The sequence below is a fragment of the Podarcis gaigeae genome (genome assembly GCF_964106915.1).
Source record: "Podarcis gaigeae genome assembly, chromosome: 2".
Lineage (NCBI taxonomy): Eukaryota > Metazoa > Chordata > Lepidosauria > Squamata > Lacertidae > Podarcis > Podarcis gaigeae.
In genome coordinates, this window is record NC_139679.1 from 87,121,184 (window position 1) to 87,147,874 (window position 26,691).

Genomic DNA, 26,691 nt, shown 5'->3' on the forward strand with positions numbered 1-26,691 from the left:
ACTACAGTGGTACATTGAGTTACAGACGCTTCAGGTTACAGACTCCGCTAACTCAGAAATAGTAAGGTTAAGAGGTTAAGAACTTTGCATCAGGATGAGAACAGAAATCGTGCTCCGGCGGTGCAGCGGCAGCGGGAGGCCCCATTAGCTAAAGTGGTGCTTCAGGTTAAGAACAGTTTCAGGTTAAGAACGGACCTCCGGAATGAATTAAGTACTTAACCCGAGGTACCACTGTACTGACTTTAAGGGAGTGGTGGGAGTTTGGTGCTGGTTACTCCATTTCAGTGGATTGTTGGCACTGGTCATTGCTTCTGAGAACCAGCTGGTTATAGTGGAAACCAGTTACGGGCAAAAGCCATGGATCAGTGGTCTTTTCCTGCTCTTTGTGTTTTGTCTTGTCATGGCAAGTTTTTGCCACATTCTCACAAACACTGGTTTGCCTTGGAATGTGTCCCACTCACTCTGCCCCAGTCTACACACAGACCCCGATCCAGCTCATGTCACCTGCATTCCCATCCTCTTCAAAAGAAATCACCTGCATTCAAATAGTTGAATGAGTCCCAATGAACACTGCGGTAAATATGTAGATGTGCACCCAGTGTGTAAACATACATTCATGCACAAGTCTCCCCTGCTGGATCAGTTCAATAGAACATATCCAGTGTGTGGCTATCTTTGTTCCCATTGAGAAACAGAATCCTCTGAAGCCCTGGCGATGGCACCAGTTATTTATCTGGCTCCTTTGCTGCCAGCCCGAGGCCATTCAGAAGTGTCCTGCCGCCGAGACATGATTTCAAGTGATAGTGTTAATTTGGTTAATTAGAATTCCTGGGTAGCGTGTGCACTTCTTGCAAATCAGCTTAACACTCTAGACTCACGGCAAATAGTTATTTGCGCGGGGTTATGTGTGAGTTTATGATTATTATGATTCAGGATCGTTAATTTTACATTTGATCCGGAGCTGGTGATATGGCTCAATTAAAAGTTGCCATGTTTGGATCGCTGCCTCGTTGTGTGGCATATGGCGGAATCAGACCGGAGCTCAAAAGGAAGGATTTGAAAGGCTAATAAATGGATGTGTAACAAACAAGATGGGACCATGAGAAAAGAACGGAAGAGGTGGTTTTAATCTTTCTTCATTCACTCCATTAAGTGAAGTAAAGAGAGGGTAAGGCCTTGTCCACACTTCTGCTTGCCCTTGCCCTAGAAAGCATGGGTCAGAGCAGGGGTTTTTTTGCTAGACATGTGCTTTTTTAGTGCAAAACCTGAATCCTGAGAAAACCCAAATTGCTGTTTGCTCCGATTGAGTGCTAAAGACCAGTTTTCCCCCTGGGGAAAGCAGCGGGGCAAGAGAAGCCCTTAGCTGTGTCTCCCTCTCTTTCTGGTCTTAGACAGTTAAAAGACATTGGCCACAATCCAGCAGAGTTAAGCATGCTCTGACTCCAGTGAAATCTTGGCCTATGTGAGCTTAACTCTTTTCAAAGGAAGGTTCCTTTGGGATTTAGTGCTTTGCATACAGAGGTTCCAGCCAAGTAGAGAGAACTTGAGAGTTTGCAAAGTATTTTGTGACGTTTCGGATGGCCTAACCAAGGTATCACCCTAATACAGACAGTGGCTCCCCCCCCCTAAAGGCCAATGTGGGCAGGGGTGGCCCATCCTGTTTCGCCACCTGAATGGGAAAGTGTCACAGCAGCAGATTCCACCGACATCTCATGATGTCTTGTGGAGCTCTTGTCAGATGTTGTGAGAGCTCTGTGAGGTCTCACAAGTTCCCTTTGAGATTCTTCCTGCTCAGCGTGGCTGCTTCACTCCACCTCAAGGGCCCTAAACATGGGCGAGGCTCACTCCTGTTCAGTGCCTTTTTTCCTAAAAAAATGTTTAAGGGTACTCTTATTTTGGCTCAAGAAAGCCATCATTTTATAGTTCAAATCAGGAAAAATAAATACAGTAAATGGACAAAAGTACAAAGAACATGCATTACCTTATATTATCACACATCCACATTCCACACTGCTTCACACATTAAATGCTCACTTCCATCTGAGACTCAGGAAACACTGGGAAAGGAAATGGAGGTGGTAACAACAAAACTGACCAGTCACTGTGCTAGATTCCAACTCCTACTTCACACATTAAATGCTTGCTTTTGTCTGGACTTTGGAAAGACTGTGACAGGAAATGAGGCCACTATCGGGGGTAGCAACGGAACTGATTATTTACCGTGCTAGAGAATAAACTATTTTTTTATATATATTTTAGTTTCTTCTCCCGTTAGATTCACAAAATGTTTAGGGCAGGCATAGGCAAACTCGGCCCTTCAGATGTTTTGAGACTACAGTTCCCATCATCCCTGACCACTGGTCCTGTTAGCTAGGGGTGATGGGAGTTGTAGTCCCAAAATGTCTGGAGGGCCGAGTTTGCCTGTGCCTGGTTTAGGGGCATGCAGACCCCTGTGTTCCCCCAGAAAAAAGCACTGCTCCTGTTAGTGTGACTGGAATTTGTGTTTGAAGGTGCTTTGTTAGTTTTGTTTATTATTTCAATTTTCTTACCTTCAGCCAAAATGAGATAAACTTAATGGATTGCCCATCAGCTATAGTCCAAAGTAAATTGCATTGGCAATCACAAGGTTTACTGAAATAGAAGAATGTGCTCTATGCCAGGAACGAGATGCCTTGCTAGAGCTGTAGGTGGGCATGTGGACCAGAATAGCAGAAGTGCAGCCTATTAAGGCATAGATGTATTGGCGGATCTGTAGGTGGGCATATGGGAGAAGAATAGCTGGAATGTGGCATAGCAAGACATAGACGCATCAGTGGAGCTGTGTAGGTACAACTTGTCCTATAAGGCCCACACTGCTCCTATTTCTAGATTTTCCGTTTCCCAGCGCCACTTTCATCAAATCCCGAAGAAGAAATTACGAAGAGCGGTTTGCCGATAGCCGTTTAATGCCATGCGTTTGTTAAGCTGGTGATAACAGGTTAAATATCAATAGCTTATTAAAAATATATTTATTGCCCAAGAGCTACATCCCTTTTACCCCTAGTTAAAAGTAAATCTCTGCAAAAAGGGATGCAGCAATGAATTTGTGGCAGAGTAACATACAATAAGTATCTTTTAGCGATCTCACTCTCCATTTCAGTAGACAGCTTTATGCTCAATAAATAGTGCAAGATTATTAAAAACATATTTATCGCAGATTAACAACTATGAAATAGATACAAATCTAGGCTACTAAAGCTCAATAAACATACTTATAATAATCAATTCTGGTATTAAAACACAATAACTGCCTAGTTTAATCTAAATGAAATGGGTTTCTGGGAACCTTACATTGTAGCCTTCCTTTACTTGGTTTTACGGCTTTAAAGGGAGCTTTGATGAGGTTTGGCCAACCTGTGGCTAAAATAAATCACATATTATAAAGAAGCAGTCTCTGCTGGAGAGAAGTTGGCTGCTGTGGAATTTGGTTCTTGCTTACCAGATTCTCTAGGAGACAAAGAAACTCTAGAGTCCAACGGGTGTGTCCAAATTGGCGCACTGTGAATGTGAGCATAGTGGGTCCATGCAGAGTTTGGCACACGGCAAAGCCATTGTGTGATCATATCGCCATGTGCCCATGGCACCCAAAGTCACTCAAAACCTGCCAAAAATGGGTAGCCTGGGAAATAATGGCTTTAATTCCAAGGGCATGCGGTCAACCACTCACATGGAAAACTTTGGAAAGCGCCTTCTTAGTAAACAGTCTTTAGATGGACAGACATTTTTAAAATGGCAGCCCTGAAAGAACCATTCTTATATCACATCAGACCTTTGGTCCATCTGGTTTAGTATTGTCTCTCCGATGGTGTTGGTTTTTCCCACTCCTGCCTGGAAATGAGAGGGATTGAACATGGGAACCTTTGTATGCAGAGCATGTCCTCTACCACTGAGTTCTTCTTCCTCCATTATATGCAGTAAGGCTACCCTTGGCTTGATACAGTTGATAAAGGAAGCTCATATGTTCAGGAGAGGTCAAGGTGATTGGAAACACATAGTGTGAGGATGCCAGAGCACATGGCAAGTTGTACTTGAGCACATGGCAAGTTGTACTTGAGGTTATACAGTCAAGTGGTATGTAAATTTCATGAAATAAATGAAATCAAGAAATAAGGAATCAGACATGGGAGTACAGTGGTATCTCAGCTTACATACGCTTCATGTTACAGACTCCGCTAACCCAGAAATAGTGCTTCAGGTTAAGAACTTTGCTTCAGGATGAGAACAGAAATCGTGCTCCGGCGGCGTGGTGGCAGCAGCAGGAGGCCCCATTAGCTAAAGTGGTGCTTCAGGTTAAGAACAGTTTCAGGTTAAGAACGGACCTCCGGAATGAATTAAGTACTTAACCCGAGGTACCACTGTAGTCGTTTTTTGCAGCAGCCCCACACTTATCATACTATATAGCTGCACCTTTGCATCATTTATCTATTCATAATTCTCCAAGTCAGTACAGTTCTCCTTCGGCTAAAGCAACCACATGGCCACTTTGCCATGAGGTGTAGGGCCTACTCATCACTTGTCAACCAGAGCATTAATTGCATCTGTGAATGTCTAACAACACAGCTAAAACTTTCGTAACACCTGATACCCACTCAAAGCACCTTTGTTTTCAATAGAGGCAATTCATTAGGGGTTGGTTAATGAAGAGATGAGAGCCCTAGCCCCAAGTCTGTATAAATCCTGTATTTTCAGCAGGCAACATTTCTTTCCTTGCTACCTGCTTACGCCACATTTCTGCCAACGCACACTAAGAAGTTTTCTGCAGCCATCCTTCGTGTGAACCTCATTTTAAATGTGGCAAAGAAAAATTAAGGAGACATTCCCAAGGTTTCACCAAGTGCCTTACTTATCTATCAACACCTTCTGTTCACACAATCGGAGTGGTTAAAGAATGGCACAAAGGCTTTTCATTCTTCCAAGGAGCACTTGGAAGCTCTTCTAATCCATGCTAGCGATTGTGAGAACTACTTCACTGTAATTAATTTGGATAAAGGTCACAAATTAACAAGCACTCAGAGAAGGTTTCCATAAAAAAAGCACAGAAGGAGTTGAAAGCATCTATTAGAGGAAGAGGTGCAAAGTGAGAGAAGCAACAGGAGAGCTTGATGAGAGGTGCTATATTTAATTTTTGGACCAGATGACTTCCAAGGTTCCACCCAACTCTCTGATTCTGTGATTGCATTTCAATTCTATCCTTGTTCTGGGGACTTCAGGGTAGAGGCCCCTCCCCCATTTTTTCTGATCCAACATTTGAAATGCAATTTTGGCAAAACAGTTTTTGCAAACACAATGAATTTCTGTATGCTATTTTCACTTTACCCTGCAATATGCATTTTCTGTACACACGAAGTGCGTTGCAAAATTCAGGCAAGCGCAGATACTACTACTACTACTACTAATTTATTATTTGTACCCCACCCATCTGGCTGGGTTTCCCCAGCCACTTTGGGTGGCTTCCAACAAAGATGAACAAATACAAAAACTTCCCTGACGATGTCAAAGGATGGCAACATCTCAGTTTGCATATTGTTTCGGAAACAGTGAATTAGGTGAAGCTCACCTATAAATGCGAGTTGAATGGAACTTCTCTTCCATCCTTACTTCTGTGCAGATGAGACTTGGCAACTTCCACCTCTCTTTTTCCTGAAACAAAACCTTGCTGCACGCTGCCTTCCCAGCTCCCTCCTCTCCTCCTGCGACGAATCTGAGTCCGTACGTTTCTCAGCATAATCCACCCTGATGAGAAGCCAGTTGCCTGGCCTGGCATCTGGGGAGCTTTTTCCAGCTTAGCAGAGGGGTGCAATTACAGAGGTGGCCGGAGACAAAGCAAAGCCGGCACGCGCGGCTGCCCTTAATGGAATGCAATGATTCTTCTGGGCTCCGGAGTAATACAAGGGATCTGGTTTTAATAAATTAACAGCCTACGAGTAACAATCTCAAGCAATTAAACTCCCAGATGAAGGCGAGCACCATGAAATGTATTCGGCAGTCGGTGGATGGTGGCAAAGGCAAAATAAAAATGTGTCGTTTAGAAGGCAAAATATTATTCTTCCTTTTTTTTTAAAAAAAAGAGAAGGACAGTCCTCCATTTTTCAAGCTTTAAATCATTTTAAATGAATACATAAGCACATTTATTTATTTGTTGAGGCAACAGTAACAAATAACAGAGCTTACATCATATTTTCAAGCTAGTTGGCCTGTCAAGAAATGTAATGATACCATCCAGGCTATAGGCCAGCGCACAATGATGTAGCCCAAGAGTGAGCCATGTGATGGGGGTGGGGCCTCCAGTCATGTTCCTTATGGGATAGCTGAGCAATAAAGTAACAGCACCGTTAGGTATGGACAAATCTATTTCAGTTTCCCCCAATTCCTCATTTTTCCCGTCTTGTGTTTGGTGCCTCACATTTCCACACCAGTTTCTGCTTCTTTTTTGTTGTTGAAAAATCCTCAGAATTTTTGTGTGAAATTCTCTTACCGTATGTAATTTTACCTAATGTACACATTTTGCAAAGCAGCTTCTTCTAATACAAAGCCTCCTGCATGCTGTTTTTACTAATATATTCATTTCTTTCCATCTCGTAGTGTATGGAGCTTGGCTGCATAATTTGGAGAAGTGTGATTTTTGAACCCAAGAAAAGCCTGCTGGGTCAGCGCAGTGGCCCATCTAGTCCAGCTTCCTGTCCTCAAAGTGGAGAACCAGGTGTCTGTGGGAAACCAGGGAGCAGAACATGAGCACAAGAGCCCTCTCCCCTCCCATAGTTTCCAGCATTATTGCTTCCAGCTGTGGAGGCAGAGTGTGGTCATCATAGCTAGTAGTCATTGATAGCCTTCTCCTTTGTGAGAAAGACGACTCTGTTTCAGTTCACAAAGGAAATGTGAATTAAGTTAAGCTGGCCTTTAAATGCAAACTAAATCAAATATAACCCTCCCACCATTCATGAAATGTGTCTGTGGTGGCTATTGTATGATGATGATGATGATGATGATGATGATGATGATGATGATGACATCACCTTGCCAACAAAGGTCTGTATAGTTAAAGCCATGGTTTTCCCAGTAGTGATGTATGGAAGTGAGAGCTGGACCATAAAGAAGGCTGATGGCCAAAGAACTGATGCTTTTGAATTATGGTGCTGGAGGAGACTCTTGAGAGTCCCATGGACTGCAAGAAGATCAAACCTCTCCATACTGACGGAAATCAGCCCTGAGCGCTCACTGGAAGGACAGATCGTGAAGCTGAGGCTCCAATACTTTGGCCACCTCATGAGAAGAGAAGACTCCCTGGAAAAGACCCTGATGTTGGGAAAGATGGAGGGCACAAGGAGAAGGGGACGACAAAGGACGAGATGGTTGGACGGTGTTCTCGAAGCTACAAGCATGAGTCTGACCAAACTGCGGGAGGCAGTGGAAGACAGAAGTGCCTGGCATGTTCTGGTCCATGGGGGTCACAAAGAGACTTGTCATATTAGTTTCTCCATCTGTGGTATTGATACATTTGTCTGTAGTTGTAGGTTTTAAATCCTTCACCTTACCCCAACCTGCTCTCCTTCTGAACAAGTGCTACTTGTTGCTGGTTTAATGGGGGTGGCTTGAACAAATATCTTCTTTAATTATTTTAACCTCTTGTCCTCATTCCACCCACAAATTCCATCCGCTCTTGCCTGAGTGGCAAGTGAAGAACAAACCAGATAACCAACTGGGCGGGGGAATCTGCTCGGCAAGCTATCCTATCATTCTATATATTGTTTCTGGGTCCTGTCTTCATTTAGGGGTGTGTGTGGTATACATGCTGGTGTGTGTGTGTGTGTGTGTGTGTGTGTGGTTGGGAGCAGAATAGTTGAGGCTGTCAAGAAATTGAAAAGAAAGAAGGAAAAAATATATACAGAATACAAACCCCCTCTGAGTGATTGCTAAGCTTTCCTGTCTTACATTAGTAGCCTGTATGGAATCCTCTTTGCCATAGAATTCAATTTATTTCCATTTAAAGGCTGTTCTTCTCAATCAATGCAGCTAATAAATAGCTGCTGATGGCCGTGACCCCTGGGCTGAGGAAAGAATTTATCTTCCGAGCCAATTAAAGGGATTGAACAATTCCTTTTAATAACGTTGTGGGATTTTAATACTAAAAAAAATGAAAAACTCCTCCTGTGCCTTGCTTGAAAGGGCCAGGCGGGCTCTGAAAGGGGGGCGGGTTGGGATTAGATTTTTTTAACTTCCTTTGTACAGCTCCTCAGGGTGGTAGGAGTGGGGAGAGAAAGGCCTCCTTGGGTGGATGCTGAGATGTGCTTGTCCTCAGCTACCCTTTAAGGGGAAAAAGAAGTGACATGGCTGTGATTTATGCCTCATTGTTTCACAAACGAATCATCCAGAGGAGAGGCTTGGAAAGGTTCTGTAGAGATTAACGCACCTCCAAGACAGCAGGAGGGTGGGGTGGTGGTGGAGGACGAGAGAGACAGGGCAATGCCAGCCTAGGACTGCATGTGTATCTATCTCTGCCTGCTTGCATGGAGGCAGAACCTGTTGAGAAAAAGGGGGGAGGGAAGAAGAGGGACAGAGAAATGGCACAAGGGGAACTGGAACATTAGAAGGCAATGTTAAAGTGTGGGCTGGGGCTGGGGTTCTGATCTACTATGTTTTCCAGAAACAGGATTATTCTTGGGTGCTATTTAGTGTAGTGGTTAAGAGTGGTGGACTCTTAATCTGGTGAACCGGGTTCGCTTCCCCGCTCCTCCACATGCAGCTGCTGGGTGACCTTGGGCTAGTCTCAGCCCCACTCACCTCACAGAGTGTTTGTTGTGGGGGAGGAAGGGAAAGGAGATTGTTAGCCGCTTTGAGACTCCTTTGGGTAGTGATAAAGCGGGATATCAAATCCAAACTACTATTCTTCTTCTTCTTCTTCTTCTTCTTCTTCTTCTTCTTCTTCTTCTTCTTCTTCTTCTTTCTTCCCAGACCTATGTGCAAATGTGTTTTGTGAATATGACATGAAGCTGAATTGCTCCCTGAAAAAACAAGCCTTTGAATTGCATTATAAATTTTTGCAAGCCTGTTGAAGAACCAGTCAAGTGCAGGTGACTGCATTTTCCTGTGTTATTTCCTTCCTAACCTTGTCTCTGCCTCTCCCCTCCTCTGCTGTTTTCCCCATTGCCTGCCCTCAGCTATAAGCTCCTAGGGGGCAGAGACCTACCGCTTGGGCCTCTGTTGTTTCTAACTCCGTAAGGTGCAGGATGCAGGATGAGAATGGTAATAATTAATCCTTAATAAATAATAAAACATTCTTCTCATCAAAGTGACATGGGAAACATGCTATGTCTTAAAATATTCTAATGTGATAATCGGTCTTTGGATGGAGAACTGACTGAGAATGAGTTTTAAATAATATGTCTTAAAACTTAGAAACAAAATAGTCAAATAATTTCAAAAACAACCACATGATATAATATAGGGAGAAAAATAGCAAGACACAAACAAACAAATACAAAAGCAGTGAGAGATAACATAGCAACGAAGCTGGAGCTATACCAAAAGATTTCTGAAATAAAAAAGAGTCTTAATATAATGCTGAAAGGCCAGAAGAGAGACAGACCTTCCATTTTGTTTTCCCATTTCTTTTCACTTTACCTTTTTTATTTAAAAAATACATTAATTTGATTTGCATTCATTTTGTTTTTCATCCACCGTTATTTCAGATACGGGCTAGGTATATTTAGGAATTGTATAAAGTCATTTTAACTATTGTAAAATGGATACAGTTTCATCACATTTTATTTTGGGTGTCCTGGGTATCCTTCAGGGACAAAGGGCAAGGTATACGTTTAATGAATAAATAGATATCTCCCAATTCCTTTAGCTTTTCCACTGACTTCATTGGGACCCTGAGCCAATTTTCAATGGGACATCTAGTCAATTGCCTGTAATTTCACTTTCCTCCCTCATCCAAAAATGGCATGGAACTTTCTGGCTTTCTGCTACACCCTTGAAAGATCAGAGGTGTCAAATTTCAGAATAACAGGATGGAGGTTCCCCGTTTTAGAGTGAATTAAAAAGGAGCCCAGAAATAGTAAATTATGTTTGATGCTCTCCAGACACCCTGCAGCCTTTACACAACCTGTACAGGCACTTCTAAATAGAGATTTCAAGTGTTAAAAGTTTCAGTTTCACTGTCAATTTCACTGCACTCTCCATCTCTGAGATGGCCTCCACCAGCTCAAGTAGAGAGCCTGCTGAGCTGGGAAGTGGGTGGTGAGGGATCTCTTGGTGAAGGAGATTGAATTCTTATGCATGATGGCAACTCCACCTTCAACCCTCGCCCTCTGTCCAGGAGGACAGAGCTGAGTTATATGCATCCCACCCAGCTCACCCACCCAGGTCTCAGTAATACATGCCAGGATGCCCCCTCAATCCACAATTAAGCCATACATGACAGTTGTTTTATTTAGGACTGGCTTGACATCCAATAAGAGCACCAGCAGGTCAGAGGGCTGGCTGGCAGAGCAACCTAGGACTCATTCAATGGAGGCAGAAGGAGGGACAACTGTCAATCAACTCTCCCTACTCATCACCCAGCCAATCCCATCTCTGAAACCATCTGTGTAATCTTACTTAAGGCAGCCTAGGCACCTCCAGCTACAGAATGATTCCCAATGTAAAAAAGGTAAAAGATAAAGGACCCCTGGATGGTGAAGTCCAGGCAAAGGAGACTATGGGTTTGTGGCGCTCATCTTGCTTTCAGGCCAAGGGAGCCAACGTTTGTCCACTGACAGCTTTCCAGGTAATGTGGCCAGCATGACTAAACTGCTTCTGGTACAGCGGGACAACATGTTGGAAACCAGAGTGCACGGAAATGCTGTTTACCTTCCTGTCACAGTGGTACCTATTTATCTACTTGCACTGGCGTGCTTTCGAACTGCTAGGTGGGCAGGAGCTGGGACCGAGCAACGGGAGCTCACCCCGTTGCGGGGATTCGAACCGCCAACCTTCTGATTGGCAAGCCCAAGAGGCTCAGTGGTTTAGACCACAGCGCCACCCCATGATTCCCCAGGCACATTGCCCCTTGCCACCCACCAGCTTAGCAACTCACTCACATGGTTACATATGGTTATGGCTTGAGAGGAGGGGATGTTGTTTTTTGAACAAAATGTAAGCAGCACAAACCATAATGTGCGAAGTGCAATACCTGTGCAGCTGTACGTTATAAACTAAGCAACAGTGGAGACCAAAGGGGTACAATAAATAGATATGGAGCACAGTTATAAAAATGTGTGTCAGGGTTTCAGGGACAGAGAGCGAGGGGGAGGGGTCCCAGGGCGACGAGGAAGAGGACGACGACGACCCGAGGTTGTCAGTGAGTCCGTCAAGTGAATCCGAGGATTCCCAAAAGGGAGCCCCCCTGGTCAGGCCAAGGGGCAGTAGAGAGGGAAGCAGTCAGAAGCAGGGGAACGAAGAGGGAATCCCCAGTGGGGGTTGGAGATCGGGACCGGCCTCTCCGTCGGAACGGAGTGAAGGGGGTGGAGTTGCCAGTGTGTCAGAAAGAGCAGAACAGGAAGCAGAGAGGGGAAGGAGTTCGGAGCAGAACGTCCTGCCGGAAGGGGAGGAGTGTAGTACCGAGAGTAGCGTAACGGTCGAAAGGAAGGTCAGAGGCAACGTACGCGCGCCAAGTTCAAATGTGGAGGCGCGCGGAAATGAGGAGAGCCCTGAGGAGGAGCCTGGTCCCAAAGCACGAAGGAGGGGGGAGCAGGCGTCAGAAGACTCAGCCTCGGGGGAGTCCCGGAGGGAGGGAGCACAGGGGGGCAGGAAGACCCTGCGGAAAAGGAAGGAGAGGAAAAGGTGGAGCAGTACAAGCCTCTTAAGCTGGTGCAGGGGCGGGACTGACTCAGAGGGGACTTCTAACATCTAAGGGTAACAGATGCTGAGCCACGGAGCTTGGATGTAACGACAACAATGTTCTTCAATAAAACCTTTTGTATATAACTTGGACTGGATTTTGGTCTCTTGTGAGCTGGGACCTCGGGTGGCTCTGACAATGTGCAACAGCAGAATGCAATAAACAAAACACAGATGATGAAGTGCATATAATTATACAATGCTTAAAAGCAGCAAGCAAGAACATAATATTGGGTAGAGTCAATGTGACAGTGATGCAGTTATGGCTTCCCCCTTCCATGACTTCCCAGAGAGTGGCAGATTACGGGGGCAGCAGCCACCAGGCCTGGCACCAGCATCTCGGCTGGTATAGCCAAGCCTGGACAGCATGCTTCCTTTCCTCATATTAAAATAATAAGAATACTTTGCACTCAGAGAGCAGCCGGCTGGGCATGTAGATGGCTACAGATGCTCATTTTATTATTTTTACTTTAAAAATATATTAGCCCTTTCTACTACAAAATGTTGCTTATTCCCAAGCAAATGTGTTCAACATCAGGGAAGCAGAAGCAAAACCCATTTTATTCCTGCAGTTATGATGGTGCTCTGATTTAAGTGAATTTAAAATCGCACATGCCCAGAGTTTTTATTCCTGTTTTTTGTTTTTTTTAAAAATGGGAGTTTGCAACCTTTTTTTGTTCTGTTTTTGTTCTAACATCTCAGGAATGCAGAAGCTGTTACAAAGCAGGGAATTATGAGGGTGAGGGAGAAATGTTAATGATGTGCTTTGCTATTGAAGTATTACACATGGCCGCCTAAAGCCCACCTACCCCTCCCTGGAAAGACCATTAAGACTAAAGTTCCTTACTTGCATCACTATTTCCAAGTAAATGTGCATTGCAATACAGCCTGACAGCTTAGTGTTCATTTAGAAGAAACAATGGGTGGAATTCAACACAGTTTTATCCAGAGTAGACCTGATGAAATTAGTGGACCTAACTTAGTCATGTTCATTAATTTTAATGGGTCTACTATGAGTCACACTTAGACCAACCAGTGGCGGCAGAACTTACTTCCATGTAGGGCTGCCAATCTCTTTGGTGCAGGAGGAAATCTATTTTGAGACTCTAACCTGACCAAGGTAAGTCTTTAACTCCCTTTAATGTATGAAGTATTCACAGAGTCTCTGGAGTGATGCTATAAAATGCCTAAATTAAAAGATATATTGATTTGCTTCTTAGCAGGAAGCAGCTAAATGAAGTGAACGAAACAGAAAACAAGGGCAGATTGTGTATTTTTTGCTTGATTCAAATTCAGCCATGTTGGCTGTGGTGGGCTGTTTGCACTGATGAAAGCTCTTTTGCTATATAGGTGGTGACCATTTCACATGGGGCTGCTGCTCCCAGCCTCCGTGCATGTCAGTGGATCGCGTTTAATCGTGCCCTGCCCCTTTCCTCCCCATTCTGCCTTCTTCCGGGTCCAAAAAGACCGGCGTGTCAGCGGTCGCATGCCAGTTGGGCGTGCTTAAAATGGTCACTGCCTGAATATAGTCACAAATAATTCTCATTTGACACAATCAGAAGCTAGTTGTATGTTGCTTATGGTCAGTTATTCAAGCCTGAGCAAATCGTAGCCACACTGCTAAGCAACTCCCTTCTTGTGGAGAAACGTAGAGCAGGGATGGGGAACCTGTGGCCCTCCGTATGTTGTGGAACTACAGGTCTCATAATCACTGATGATTTAACCTGTTGGCTGGGTTTATGGGAGCTGGCGTCCAATGACACCTGGAGGCCCACAGATATCCCATCCCTGTGCTAGAGCATGGCCTGAATGCAGCCAATGGATTTTTCATGCAGGTATTAAGCCTGTAACATCGGCTGTATATCTCAGCTGCCAAGAATCACAGGTGTGGAGGGTGTTTTGTGCTCAAGTTCTGTCTTTGGCTTCTTGTAGGCATCTGGCTGGCTACTGTGAGAACAGAATGCTGGCCCATATGGGCCATTGGCCTGATCCAGCAGGCTCTTCTTGTGTTCCTTTTCCTTGCCCCCTATCTCTTACATTAAGGTTCAGCCTTGATTACTGGATTGCAGCCGTAGGCAATAAGGAATTCTATGCAGGCAAGTGAGTGGGACGGGGTCCTCTGACTCTCTTGTGGCTCCAGCATGCAAGCCAAGTGAGAGGAGCAAAACCTGCCTCTCCGCACAGGAATGCAGCAGGCTGCTGCAAGAGGGACAGAGTTCTCTGTTCCTTCACTACCAGCTCCCAGCAAGCGAGTAAATTTATTTTGCAAGCTAATAACTACAGTGGACTTGTGTACGAGGCCAATTGTGCTTGCTTCATTGACTTGTATGTGACAAGGGAAAGGGTTCTCCCAGAATAAAACATGGGGGGGGGGGAATGGGGCTCTCCATCTTCGAAGTCACTCCTTTTACTTGCATGCAGGGGTGGGTGAATCTGTCAATTTCACTTTCTCTCCATTTCTCATTTCCCCAGCCTTAAATTCAGTTAGTGCCTTGTGAAAACCCCATCTTACCTGCTGAATCAGATCTTATTAGATGCGCCAGAAATCCGGAGAGAGATTGTGCTTAAGCGAGCTTCAATTCGGCGGGTAAGATCAGATTTTCGAGAAGCACATAAACGAGAAAAAGCTCTCGGACCTAGGAGAATTAATCGGCGCACAATACGTTCAAAATATAGGTCAGGTGAAAGTCCTAGGAGTAAAGGGACCTATTTTTTTTGTAAATGGTGCCTACTAAATCCATAGGGCTAGTTTCCATGTTGAGATAATGAAGATTAGCATGATTTTCTTTCAGTTTTCTTGGGGTGTGGGTGTGTGTGGAAACTGGGCAAATAGGATCTGAAGCATAGAGCAGTAGGCAGAGGCTGCCTGCCAAAGCAACAGAAGCCTTCAGACAGAATGTACAATCTCCTAGGCCAGGGCTTAAACGGAACAATCTCGTCAAAGTGAGAAATCAGTTTAAGCCTTGTATAGAATGGAGCTTTTGAGTGGAGGAACACTAATAAATCCAGCAGTGCCCCTGGCAATTCATAACTAACAGCTAACAAGTGCGTGTGGATGTGTGCGTGGTGCTCTTGAGAAATGAGAACATTTCCACTCTGGTGCTTCTCAATTTTGAAGTGAGAAAGGGTTAGGCTTGAATTTCCATCCTTGCTGCTGATGGAAGAGATAACCAACAGCAGAGGGTTTGAAGAGAGCTGTGACTGCAGCTCCACCTCCTGCAATTTGCAGCCTTTCAGCAGCAACTCGGCTTGTCCTCCACTTTTTAATGTTCATCTCTCATTAATTAATGGGTGAGAAACTCCCTCCCCCTCCCCAAGCACAGGGGTGCTTCAGAAAAGAAGACTAAAGAACTGCTGGAGAATGTTGACTTGGAAGTTTGTGGATTCCTTGCATTACGTCATGTGCATCCTGCCCATTTGTGCAGTATGACTTCACCTCTGGATTCTGACTCTCAAGAGCCCATTCCTGTCACAAATTTCTTACCTGTGTCGGAGGAACTTTTGCATCTTTTAGCCTGGTATGCATGTTGTCAGGGGCTCAGGAGCAGAGGCACAGGGGAGAGAGGAAATGGAGAGCGAAGGGGAAGAATCGGAGGGCAGCGTAGGGGAGGATGAAAGTAGCCCGAGAGATTCCATGAGCTTCTCCAGCGAATCAGAAGATTCCCAGAGGGGGGCGCCGATGACCAGGGCAAGGGGGGTCCCGGGGGGGACACACCAGAAGCAAGGGGCCAGCGGGGACTCCCAAAGCAGCAGCGGGAGATCAGGACCAGTTCCCCCACCAGAGCGTAGTGGGGGGGAAGTGTCCCATGTATCAGGGCTAGCTTCTCCTCCAGCAGGGAGAGAAGACGAATCAGGGCTGGCCACGCCTCCATCACAGAGTGAGGGAACGGAGGGGAAGTCAGGTCCAGCTAGCCTCTCCGAAGGGGGAAGCAGTGACAGGAGCAGTGTAACGGTCAGGAGGAAGGTTGCCGGCTGGGCGCGCGCGCCAAGTTCGAATGTACAGGCGAGCGGCACAGCAGGAAACCCGGATTGGGAACGAGGTCCTAAAGCCCGCCGGAGGGAGGGGGAAGACTCAGGGGACTCAGCGTCAGAAGAGTCTAGAAAGAGCGAGACCCCAGCGGACAGGCGGGCCCAGAGGAGGAAAGAGCAAAGGAAGAGGTGGAGCAAGGCTAGAGTCTTAAACTGGTGTCTGGGGGGGAGGAGATTCAGACGGAGCATCAGCGGTCTAGAGGTTGAGACGTAGAGCTGCGCGCCACGGCTTTGAAATCGAAACTGAACTTCAATAAAGACTTTTGTATATAACAAGGAACTGGCGTTGGTCCCTTGTGAGCTGGGACCTCGGGCAGCTCTGACACATGTCATGAGAAATCATAGTTTCCCCACTACATGCCTGAGCTGACATGAGCCACAGGCTGGGCAGCCTAAAACCCTGAAGAACTGCTTCCATTCATGGAAGCAACAAGGCATCTTGCTATGGCCGGGACTAGCTGGTGTGGTGGAGCCTTGCTGCAAAGTCACCCTGCGGTGCTTTTGCCTCTTAGTAGGAAGATGTGGGGGCAGGACAGGGTGACGACACAGTTGGGGCTGTGTGGGTGTCCTGGTGGAAGGGCCGCATTGGCTCTGCCAGTGTGCTTGCAAAGCCCTGCTATCACCTCCTTACCCACCTTGGTAAGCAGCAGCAAGGCCTGTTTAGGGAAGGTGGCTCCATGATACCCCCATCTCAGCCCCACTGAGCTGTCCACTCCTGCCAAAGTCTAGTTGATGAGTGAAAGTCAGCTGCCACCTGTATCATCAGTACCAGTAAATGGATATCAGTACCAATACATGTATTCTGTATGGATACTTATCATGGTAGATTTGGTGGCTGACTTTCACTAATAAACAATTCTGAGGAAGTTGCCTTATACCCAGTCAGACCATTGGTTTCTCTCATGCTGATTGGCAGTGGGTATCCAGGGATTCAGACAGCTCTATCTGGAAATGCAAGATGATGATGATAATGATGATAATAAAGATAATACCTGGAAATGCCAGGGATTTGACCTGGGGTGCTCTGCATGCAAAGCATACAGCATTCCACTGAGCTATAGCCCTTAATGTGAGTAGTTGGCTTGTGTGAACTGTGCAACATCAGGGCAATTAAAGCTGCAATCCTACACCCACTTACCTGTGAGTAACCCCCATTGAGCTCACTGGGACTTACTTCTGAATAGGCATGCATTGGATTGCACTATGACTCATGCAAAATCACTCTTTCTCTTTGGCAAAGAGGTAGGGGCCCACTTTCCAGTTTATCGGATGTTCCCAGCTCCAGTGTTCTTCTACTCTCATAAGTCAATCTCTTGCAGGACTGCAACTTATAGTTCTATCCAAGTCCAGGGGTGTGCAAGCAAGAGGGAGAGAAAGAGATGCTGTAAAATCCTGCACCCACAATTCTACACACAGTGGGACCTGCTTCCAAGTAAACATGTACAGAATTGCAGTCTTCATGATTAAATGCTGGGGTGTCACCTGAGTTGGCCAATTGCTGATGCCAAAGCTGGATATGAGTTTTAGGCTGCAAGGATGCCAATATTCTCACAATGATACCCACCCTCCCAAAAGCCTCTTCTACTGACTGAAAGTGAAGGCTGGGCAGGTTTTTAAGGCAAACGTTTATACAACTGAAGTTGGAGAAAAATGAGGGCAGGATCAAGCTAAGTCACATTGACTTCAGTGGGAGAGAATGAAGCCCAGACCGGCCTCTGAGATCTGTGGGGCTTAATGGGCTTGATTTTCATGGAATTGCACTCTGATAATAAATGTTGTGGGGGGTTTTGTGGTCCCATCTCTTATAACATTCCTAGAGAGCTGGGAAGGACTTTCCACTGGTGTCTCACAAAGTCATTTTTATCATGTACTGTTTTCCCCACATTTCTTTTCTTTTTTTCTTTTATCGAAAGGAATAAAAACAGAACGTCTGGCCAAAAAAAAAAAAAAAAAAAGCCATCTGGCTGTTGAATAGGGCCTGATTTTCAAATGAACTCAGCTACCATTATTTGGTCTAGATTTCAACGTAGCTGCTTGGTTCCTTTTCATTAAATGTCCCCAACTATTTTTAAAATCTGGCGAAGAGACCAAAAATGAGAAACGAAAACCACGGAAAGCTCTCCACTTCTGCTATGACTTCCTCTGAAAAGGTGTTGGAGGGGAAAACAGGAGGGGAACTCTATAGAAAACCTAGATTTTGGCTCAGTCCTGCCATATACTGTGAGCCAAAAGGTTGTTTTTTTTTTGTTTTTTTTTGCTTCCAGTGCCCAGGACTGTTCCTGCTTAAGCTAGTTACAAGTGCATCTATAATTACACTGAAGGACTCCACTCAGGTGCTTGCATGGTGGTAGCACTTTATTACACGTCAAATCCCATGCTGTTTTACAACATAGTTTCTATGGTTACTCGTCGCCACCCTCTGTAACCCGCAGAGCCCACAAAGGGACGGGATTGCATTTCACAGAGGCAACTCAGCCGCTGTGTATGGAAACTGTTTTAGAAACCGACACGAGGCAAAGCGCTAACCCCGCTGTGCAGCCCTGCTTGCAAAGCAGCTGGCACCATGGTGCCAGGAAAACACAGAAGGTCAGCCAGAGGCTGTTGGACCTTGGGATGCTCACCTGGAGCTTTTGACAAACCAGCCTCTCACCTTGTTTGTCAGGGAAAGCTCACACCTGCCAGCCAATGATGGGAGCTGAGGGAGCTGGGGAATTAGGTGGTTTCGTGCTTCCTTCACTTTCCCGAGCCAGCCTTTTTCAACCATAGCCCATTACCTCGTGAGAAAAATGCAGGTGTGTGGTACGCTTTGTAACAAACCGGGAATCTGGCAGGTGTTCAGAAGGGGATAGTGCCGTAGTTCAGAGGTAATGCATGCAGAACAGGGCTTTTTTTTTTCAGCCAGAAGTCACCAGAAATCAGTTCCAGCACCTCTCAGGTGGGCGCCATTGCCAATATAAGAGAACATAGTGAGTTCCGGCACCTCTTTTTCTGGGAAAATAGCACTGATGCAGAAGATCCCAGCTTCCACCCCGGCATCTCCAGGTAAGGCTGGAAATGTCCCCTGCCTGAACCCATAGAAAGCTGCTGCCTGTCCGTGTGCAATACTGAGTTAACTGGACCAATGGTGTGATTTGGTGTAAGGTACTTACACAAATGTACCGACACAAAATCAATGCTAGTCTTGAACTGGCATCTCTTGTGTAACGAATGCAGCATCTCTCCTGCCCTCCAAGATTCTCACTGCTGGGGGCAAAAAAGAAGAAGAAGAAGAAGAAGAAGAAGAAGAAGAAGAAGAAGAAGAAGAAGAAGAAGAAGAAGAAGAAGCTTAAACCCCTGTCTCTTTCTGTGGCCAAATTCACAATTGCCTCTTTCTACTCCCTCCCTCTTGGCATGTGCTTTCCTGGACTGAAGAACAAAGGCCTCATGTAGCTGTGGTGTGCATCCCAAGCCAGCCTCTGTTTCCCTGTATTGAGCATTGATTGTTAGCGCCTAAGCCACCAAACAGTACAGTGTGGCTTGTGGCAACATTAAAAGAGGAAAAGAAAAGGTAGCATTATAATTTAATCACCAAAAACACAGTAAAAAGTGATTATTAAGACAGTGAATCATGTGTGATAAACCTTTACACAGAAATCTTGAAAACTTGAATGAAAAGAAAAAGCATTCACCACATGAAGATTATGCTAATTACTGTTGTCCCTTGGCTGAGTTAACGGGGATATAATTCCAGAGGAAGTCCAAATTTTCCCATTCATTTTCAGGATAAAACCCTACTTCAGAGGAGCAAGGGTGGTGAGAATAACTGCAGCAGAAAGCTTTGCAATCTAGTGGTTAGAGTACTGTATCAGATTCCAACTAGGGGCAGATGAATCCATCAGTTTCAGTTTTTCATTTTCCAAATCATAAATACAGTTGTTGGCCATGTTTCCACATTTTTTTTTTTATTAAAACATTTTTTATTGCTTTTTAAAGATACAGAAATACAGAAAAAAGAATAAAGAGTGGTTATAAGAAAAAAGGATATAAATAACAAATTTCCATATTCTTTTTCCATCTAATCTATAGGACTTCCCCACATCCTCCGAACCCTGCGTTCTCTGTCTTATAAAGCATCAGCAATTTGTTAACTTATTTCAAAACTTATTGTAACTTCCATTTTATCATGTTCCCTATTTTCAATTTTACTATAGCTCAATTCTTATATGTTTTATATTAAACACAATAAAGTTATTTCATTATTTTACCTCTGAATTCTTGTGTCTTAATTTTCATTTCATTAACTTACATTTGCTGAAGCTAGAATTTCCTGAAAGGTGCATTTTTTAACATTCATACAGCTTATAGTGTTTTTTCAAATAGTCCTTAAACTTTTCCCAGTCCTCCTCAGTTGTTTCTTCTCCCACGTCTCGGATTCTGCCAGTCATTTCAGCCAGTTCCATATAGTCCATCAACTGCGATTGCCATTCCTCCAGCGTGGGTAAATCTTGTGTCTTCCAGTATTTTGCAATCAGGATCCTTGCTGCTGTGGTAGCATACATGAAAAAGGTTCTGTCCTTCTTAAGCACTCTCTGGTCCACCATGCCCAGAAGGAAGGCCTCTGGTTTTTTAGGTAAGGTAAATCTCAGTACCTTTTTTAGTTCATTATGGATCATTTCCCAGAAGGCCTTCACTTTCGGGCAGGTCCACCAGAGATGAAAGAATGTCCCTTCCGCCTCTCCACATTTCCAACATTTGTTGTCAGACAGATGATATATCTTGGCTAACTTGACTGGGGTCATGTACCACTGGTATACCATTTTCATAATATTTTCCTTCAAGGCAGTGCATGCCGTGAATTTCAAACCGGTGTTCCATAACCTTTCCCAGTCTGCAAACATAATGTTATGCCCCACATCCTGAGCCCATTTTATCATAGCGGATTTGACTGTCTCATCCTGTGTATTCCACTTAAGCAGCAAGTTATACATTCTCGAAAGTATCTTACTTTTTGGCTCTAACAATTCAATCTCTAGTTTCGATTTTCCACCTGGAATCCAACTTTTTTATCTATTTTAAATACCTCTTGAATTTGCGCATAGCGCAGCCAATCTCGTACCTTAGTTTTCAATTTCTCCAAGCTTAGCAGCCTCCAATTGTCTCCAGTTTTTTCAATTATTTCCCAATATTTAGGCCAATGGGCCTCCATGTTGGGTCTCTTACGTGCCTTGGCCTCCACCGGTGAGAGCCACCTCGGAGTTTTACTCTCCAATAAGTCTTTGTATTTTATCCAGACCCTCCAATATGGTTTTTAAACAATTTGTGCACTTTAGCCTTGTCATACCACAAATATGCATGCCACCCAAACGCATTGTCAAACCCTTCCAGATCCAGGACGTCAGTGTTCTCCAATAAAATCCAATCTTTCAACCAGCAGAAGGCTGCAGATTCATAATATAGCCTCAAGTCTGGCAGGGCAAATCCCCCTCTTTCTTTCGCATCAGTTAATATTTTAAACTTTATTCGGGGCTTTTTGCCCTGCCAAACAAACTTAGAAATATCCTTCTGCCACTTTCCAAAACATTCCACCTTGTCCACGATCTGTAGGGCCTGAAACAAAAATAACATTTTCGGCAATACATTCATCTTTACAGCAGCTATTCGGCCTAACAAGGAAAGTTTCAATCTTGACCATATTTCCAAGTCTCTTTTGATTTCTGACCAACATTTCTCATAGTTATCTTTAAACAAATTCAAATTTTTGGAGGTCAAGTACACCCCTAGGTATTTTACTTTTTTAACCACATTCAGCTCCATTTCTTTGGAGAACTCATCTGTTTCTGTAACTGTCAAATTTTTTGCTAAAACCTTGGTTTTTTGCTTATTTAACTTAAACCCCGCCACCCGACCAAAATCAGAAATTAATTCTAACACTCTTTTAGTGCTGGAGACTGGTTCCTGAAGTGTTAATACCAAGTCATCTGCAAATGCTTTCAATTTGTATTGTTTCACTCCGACCCCATGTTTCCACATTAGTTGGGATTGGAAAAAACCACAAATGTCATCATGAAAATTCAACAGCACTTTAGACTACATATATCTCCTAATATACTTATTTCTGCAAGCAATTGCTACTAATATGATGCATTTTGTGTGCTATTTTAACTAATATATGCCCTTTGTACACACTTTTGCCTATTCCCTATCTTTGTACCTATTTTTCAGTTGGAGAAGTATACCACAGCATTCAGAGACTTGCAGGTTTTGAAGGAAATGGGAGTTGTGGGTTTGGGAAATGGGAACTGAACAAAACCTTTCCCCCATCCTTAACTAGAACTGGAGAGAGCCAAGTTCAAATTTTGTCATGGTCATGAGGCTTTGAGCTAGTCACTATCTTTCAGCCTAACCTACCTTGCAGGACTGTTGTCAAGATAAAAGGGGAAAGCATGTATGCCACCTTGAATTCCTGTGGAAGAAAAGGAAGAATACAAATGTAATAAATTAGCAAAGGTCTCATCAGAAGAACTGTGGCTAGCCCTGGCCCAATAAACCCAGAACAAAGACTGTGTGCACAACCATACATGACTTCCCCAAAGAATTCTGGGAACTGTAGCTTTTTAAGGGAGCTGAGAACTGTAGCTTTTTGAAGGTGAAATTACTGTTCCATAGATTCTTTGAGGGAAACTATGTGCTTTAAATGGGAGCTAAATGTGAGTTACACATATGGTGTGGTTGTGCCCGTAGTGTATTTCAACTTAAATTATAGCAATTATTTGTACGTTTGCACCTGTACATATAAATTAGAGTATTATTTCAAGATCAAAAGCTGGAAAGATTTGAACTTTGCATTTCAGTGTTGGCATCTCCACCCCCTACCCAAACATTTAAGTTACTCTGCTCTTTTTATCAGTCAGATCTAGAAAACGGTGATTCCTGATTTGGCGTGTGTTTGTATGTGTGTGTGCCATGCATAACTCAGCCGAGTATTTTAACATAAGCTGATCTCTGGGGATAAATTGAATGAGCTATTGCTGGTTCTCAGTGCACTCACGGTTGCTGCTCCCAACTAAAGTTCACATGCGGGAACCATGAGTGCTCATTATCAATTACAGAGATTGTTCCCATTGTGAAAATTCTCAGGCTGCAGGAGATCTAACATTCTTTGCACTTTGTTCTGCAGATCTATTGTGATGTGCCCTTTTCAAGCCGCAGCCAACTGCATCGAAATCTTGACTGACACATCTTATCTGATAGGGCTTGCTTTTCCACTAGCTGCTTTTTAGAGTGATAAATGTCAGAAGTTTTGGAGTTTCTTGTATCGGAGTGTTCCATCTGAGGCTTTGAGGCAGGCAATTATCCCCAGATCCACAGGACTTTGTGATGCATTCTGGGCCAAGGCTTGTTTTACAGAGCCTTCAAAGGTTCGCACAACGGCAAGGATTGGGGGGAAAGCCTGCTCTGGCTAGGGAATGGAATAACAACCAAGATTAAAATAAGGATTCCCCCATTTAAATTATTAAGGCTAGATGTGATTTGAACAGAGTCATCATTGAAGTCTGAACCAGATATAGAGATGCTTAACTATAGCTCTTCCTTTTGTGTCCTGGTCCAGCAAAAGAGACGCTTGAGTGACAGCGTGTTCTGTGTGCAGTTTTTCTTTCTGGAATAAAGCACTCAGAAGAGTGACTAGTGGGGTGCCACAGGGTTCTGTCTTGGGCCCGGTCTTATTCAACATCTTTATCAACGACTTGGATGATGGACTCAAGGGCATCCTGATCACATTTGCAGATGACACCAAACTGGGAGGGGTGGCTAACACCCCAGAGGACAGGATCACACTTCAAAACGACCTTGACAGATTAGAGAACTGGGCCAAAACAAACAAGATGAATTTTAACAGGGAGCAATGTAAAGTACTGCACTTCGGCAAAAAAAAATGAGAGGCACAAATACAAGATGGGTGACACCTGGCTTGAGAGCAGTACATGTGAAAAGGATCTAGGAGTCTTGGTTGACCACAAACTTGACATGAGCCAACAGTGTGACGCGGCAGCTAAAAAAGCCAATGCAATTCTGGGCTGCATCAATAGGAGTATAGCATCTAGATCAAGGGAAGTAATAGTGCCACTTATTCTGCTCTAGTCTGACCTCACCTGGAGTACTGTGTCCAGTTCTGGGCACCACATTTCAAGAAGGACACTGACAAACTGGAACGTGTCCAGAGGAGGGCAACCAAAATGGTCAAAGGCCTGGAAACGATGCCTTATGAGGAACAGCTAAGGGAGCTGGGCATGTTTAGCCTGGAGAAGAGGAGGTTAAGGGGTGATATGATAGCCATGTTCAAATATATAAAAGGATGTCACATAGAGGAGGGAGAAAGGTTGTTTTCTGCTGCTCCAGAGAAGCGGACACGGAGCAATTGTTCCAAACTACAAGAAAGAAGATTCCACCTAAACATTAGGAAGAACTTCCTGACAGTAAGAGCTGTTCGACAGTGGAATTTGCTGCCAAGGAGTGTGGTGGAGTCTCCTTCTTTGGAGGTCTTTAAGCAGACGCTTGACAACCATATGTCAGGAGTGCTCTGATGGTGTTTCCTGCTTGGCAGGGGGTTGGACTCGATGGCCCTTGTGGTCTCTTCCAACTCTATGATTCTATGATTCTATGCTTGCACAGATGGAATGTTGATGAACATGGTGATGCAAATCTGAAAGAAAACTGTCCAGTGTGATCTGGGATGCACATTCCCACCTGAATACCCTCCAACGTTTCTCCAATAGTAATAGGGACTTTGAATGATAATAAATGATGATCATGATGATGATGCAGGGTAAGGAGAGGAAAGGAAGTCCCATTGAATGGACAGAAGTCCTGGCACTAATGGGACTACTTCATTGGGTTCATCCCTAAGCATCAGAACTGAATAACTCTAACCTTGTTTAAAACCTGCATTCCAGACAACTGCTTCATTGAAGGGAAAGAGAATCAACTTTTAGATTCATAGAAAAATCCTTCATTTTTGGTTGATGCTAAACTGTGATGCTCCCTTAAGCTGAGATTTCAAACAAAAAATAAGAGAAATGACATAAACACTAAGGTTACAATCCTACTTCTGAGCAGATGCATACAAAATTGTGCAGGAAATGGTCAAAAGATCATGGCAATGCTTGGGCACTATTGACTAACTTGTCTTCATTGCAGCTTACAGGTGGGGGACTCCTGTCCTTTGTCATCATGTTCCTATAGAGGAGCATTCTTGACAGCTGTGATTATCTCCACAGCTTTGTTAAAACTTCATGGCCATGTCAAGAAATTGACTGTCAACCTTATGCCTGCCTCCCAACTTCTCACTTGAATCACCGAGTGTCAAAATGGGGCAACACATTGTCAGTATAGTTCATAATATTCTGGAAAGGTATTTGACCTGATTAAAGGTTTCCTCCTCCCCATCTGCTGTCAAAGAAACAGGGAGGAGGGAAATCCTTTTCTATTGACAAGAATCAAGACTCTGTCTTGGGAAATTAGGGCTCCATAAGCACGATGCTCTAATACCATCCATACTTTATTGTTTGCATTAAGAATGCATGCTTAGGTGGACATAGCAGATTATAACTAGCCTCCCAGAATGCTTTATCTAAAGGATGCCTGTGCCTTGAAAGGGACTGTCCCTAACATTTCACCCCACCCCACTTGCGATTCTCAGCAGCTGGTAATCAGAGGCTTACTGCCCCCAACAGTGGAGGTAGAAAATAGCCTGAAGTACTGGCTGCTGAGATGGGGTGGAGCTTTCTTCCCAACACTGATGTTTCTGCAGCTTACCTGGTCAGGACTGGAGCATAGCAGGTCAGGACTGCATGAATACACAGGTGCTTTAGCCGGTGTATCTGTGCAACTTGACAGTGCTCTGCCCCAGCCCTGTCTAGGTAAGCTGCAACAACATCTGTGTTGGGAGGGCAGCTCCATGGCTGCACACCACCACTCCAGACAGTACTGGCCCCAATGACAATGAACCTGCAGCAGGGAAGCCTACATACCTAAGCATGTAGGTTTCCATGCACTCTGGAGCACAGATTGCAAGGGATTCCTGAACATGCAGAGGTCCACATGCATAGACCTCTGCAACTCTGATGTCCACTCCTAATGCATGGAAATTGGGGCAGGGCAGGAGAAAATCTGCAATGTGAAAGAGCTACTGCCTCTGTCAAATTCACTGCATTCATTCTCCTCACCTGCATAAGAAGTGGTGTATTCCATTCAAGTAGTTAGATAGTCAAGAGCAACATCACTGCAGGAACTAACCTCTGATTTTCCCTAATGCCATGTTTGGTTGTGTGGTGCGCCCTTACTGTAATTGTAAAGATGCTTGATTGAATTAAACTCTAATTCTGGAAGATGTTGCTGTGAGCTTTTTATGGGATGGCATGCAATAATTTAAGGGGATTGTTGGATGATATATCTCCTCCAAAATCAACGAACAGTTTCTACACTTGTAGGACTGCCAACTGGCCAAAAAAACAAAAAACAAAACCTGGATGCTTTCTTTCTGTTTACCTATTTGCCAAAAAAGCAAGCTGTAAGGCTGTCTCCTTCTCTCATCTCCTCTGCTCCCCACCAGCCATCCTGAACCAACAAACTTTGCATCAGGCAGTGCTTACAGTCCTTGCAAAAACTGCTGCGTCTCGCCCTAGAGCCACTTACTAGGCTCTGCCCTTAAACATTCAAAAACTCATGAGCTCTCCTCAAACTGTTAAATACTGTTGAGCTTGGTTC

At 44.4% G+C, this 26,691-nt stretch overlaps 2 long non-coding RNA genes across 2 annotated transcripts in view; one reads left to right on the top strand and one right to left on the bottom strand.

Annotated features, from left to right (window-relative positions):
• The window catches only part of LOC310836521, a 31,770-nt gene extending 12,797 nt beyond the window's left edge, over positions 1–18,973 (top strand). Inside the window, exon 3 of the long non-coding RNA XR_014560101.1 lies at positions 18,847–18,973. This is a non-coding gene — a long non-coding RNA (uncharacterized lncRNA). The remainder of the gene's footprint in view (positions 1–18,846) is intronic.
• The window catches only part of LOC310836497, a 273,260-nt gene that overhangs the window by 33,219 nt on the left and 213,350 nt on the right, over positions 1–26,691 (bottom strand). The gene's annotated exons all lie outside the window — the stretch shown is intronic.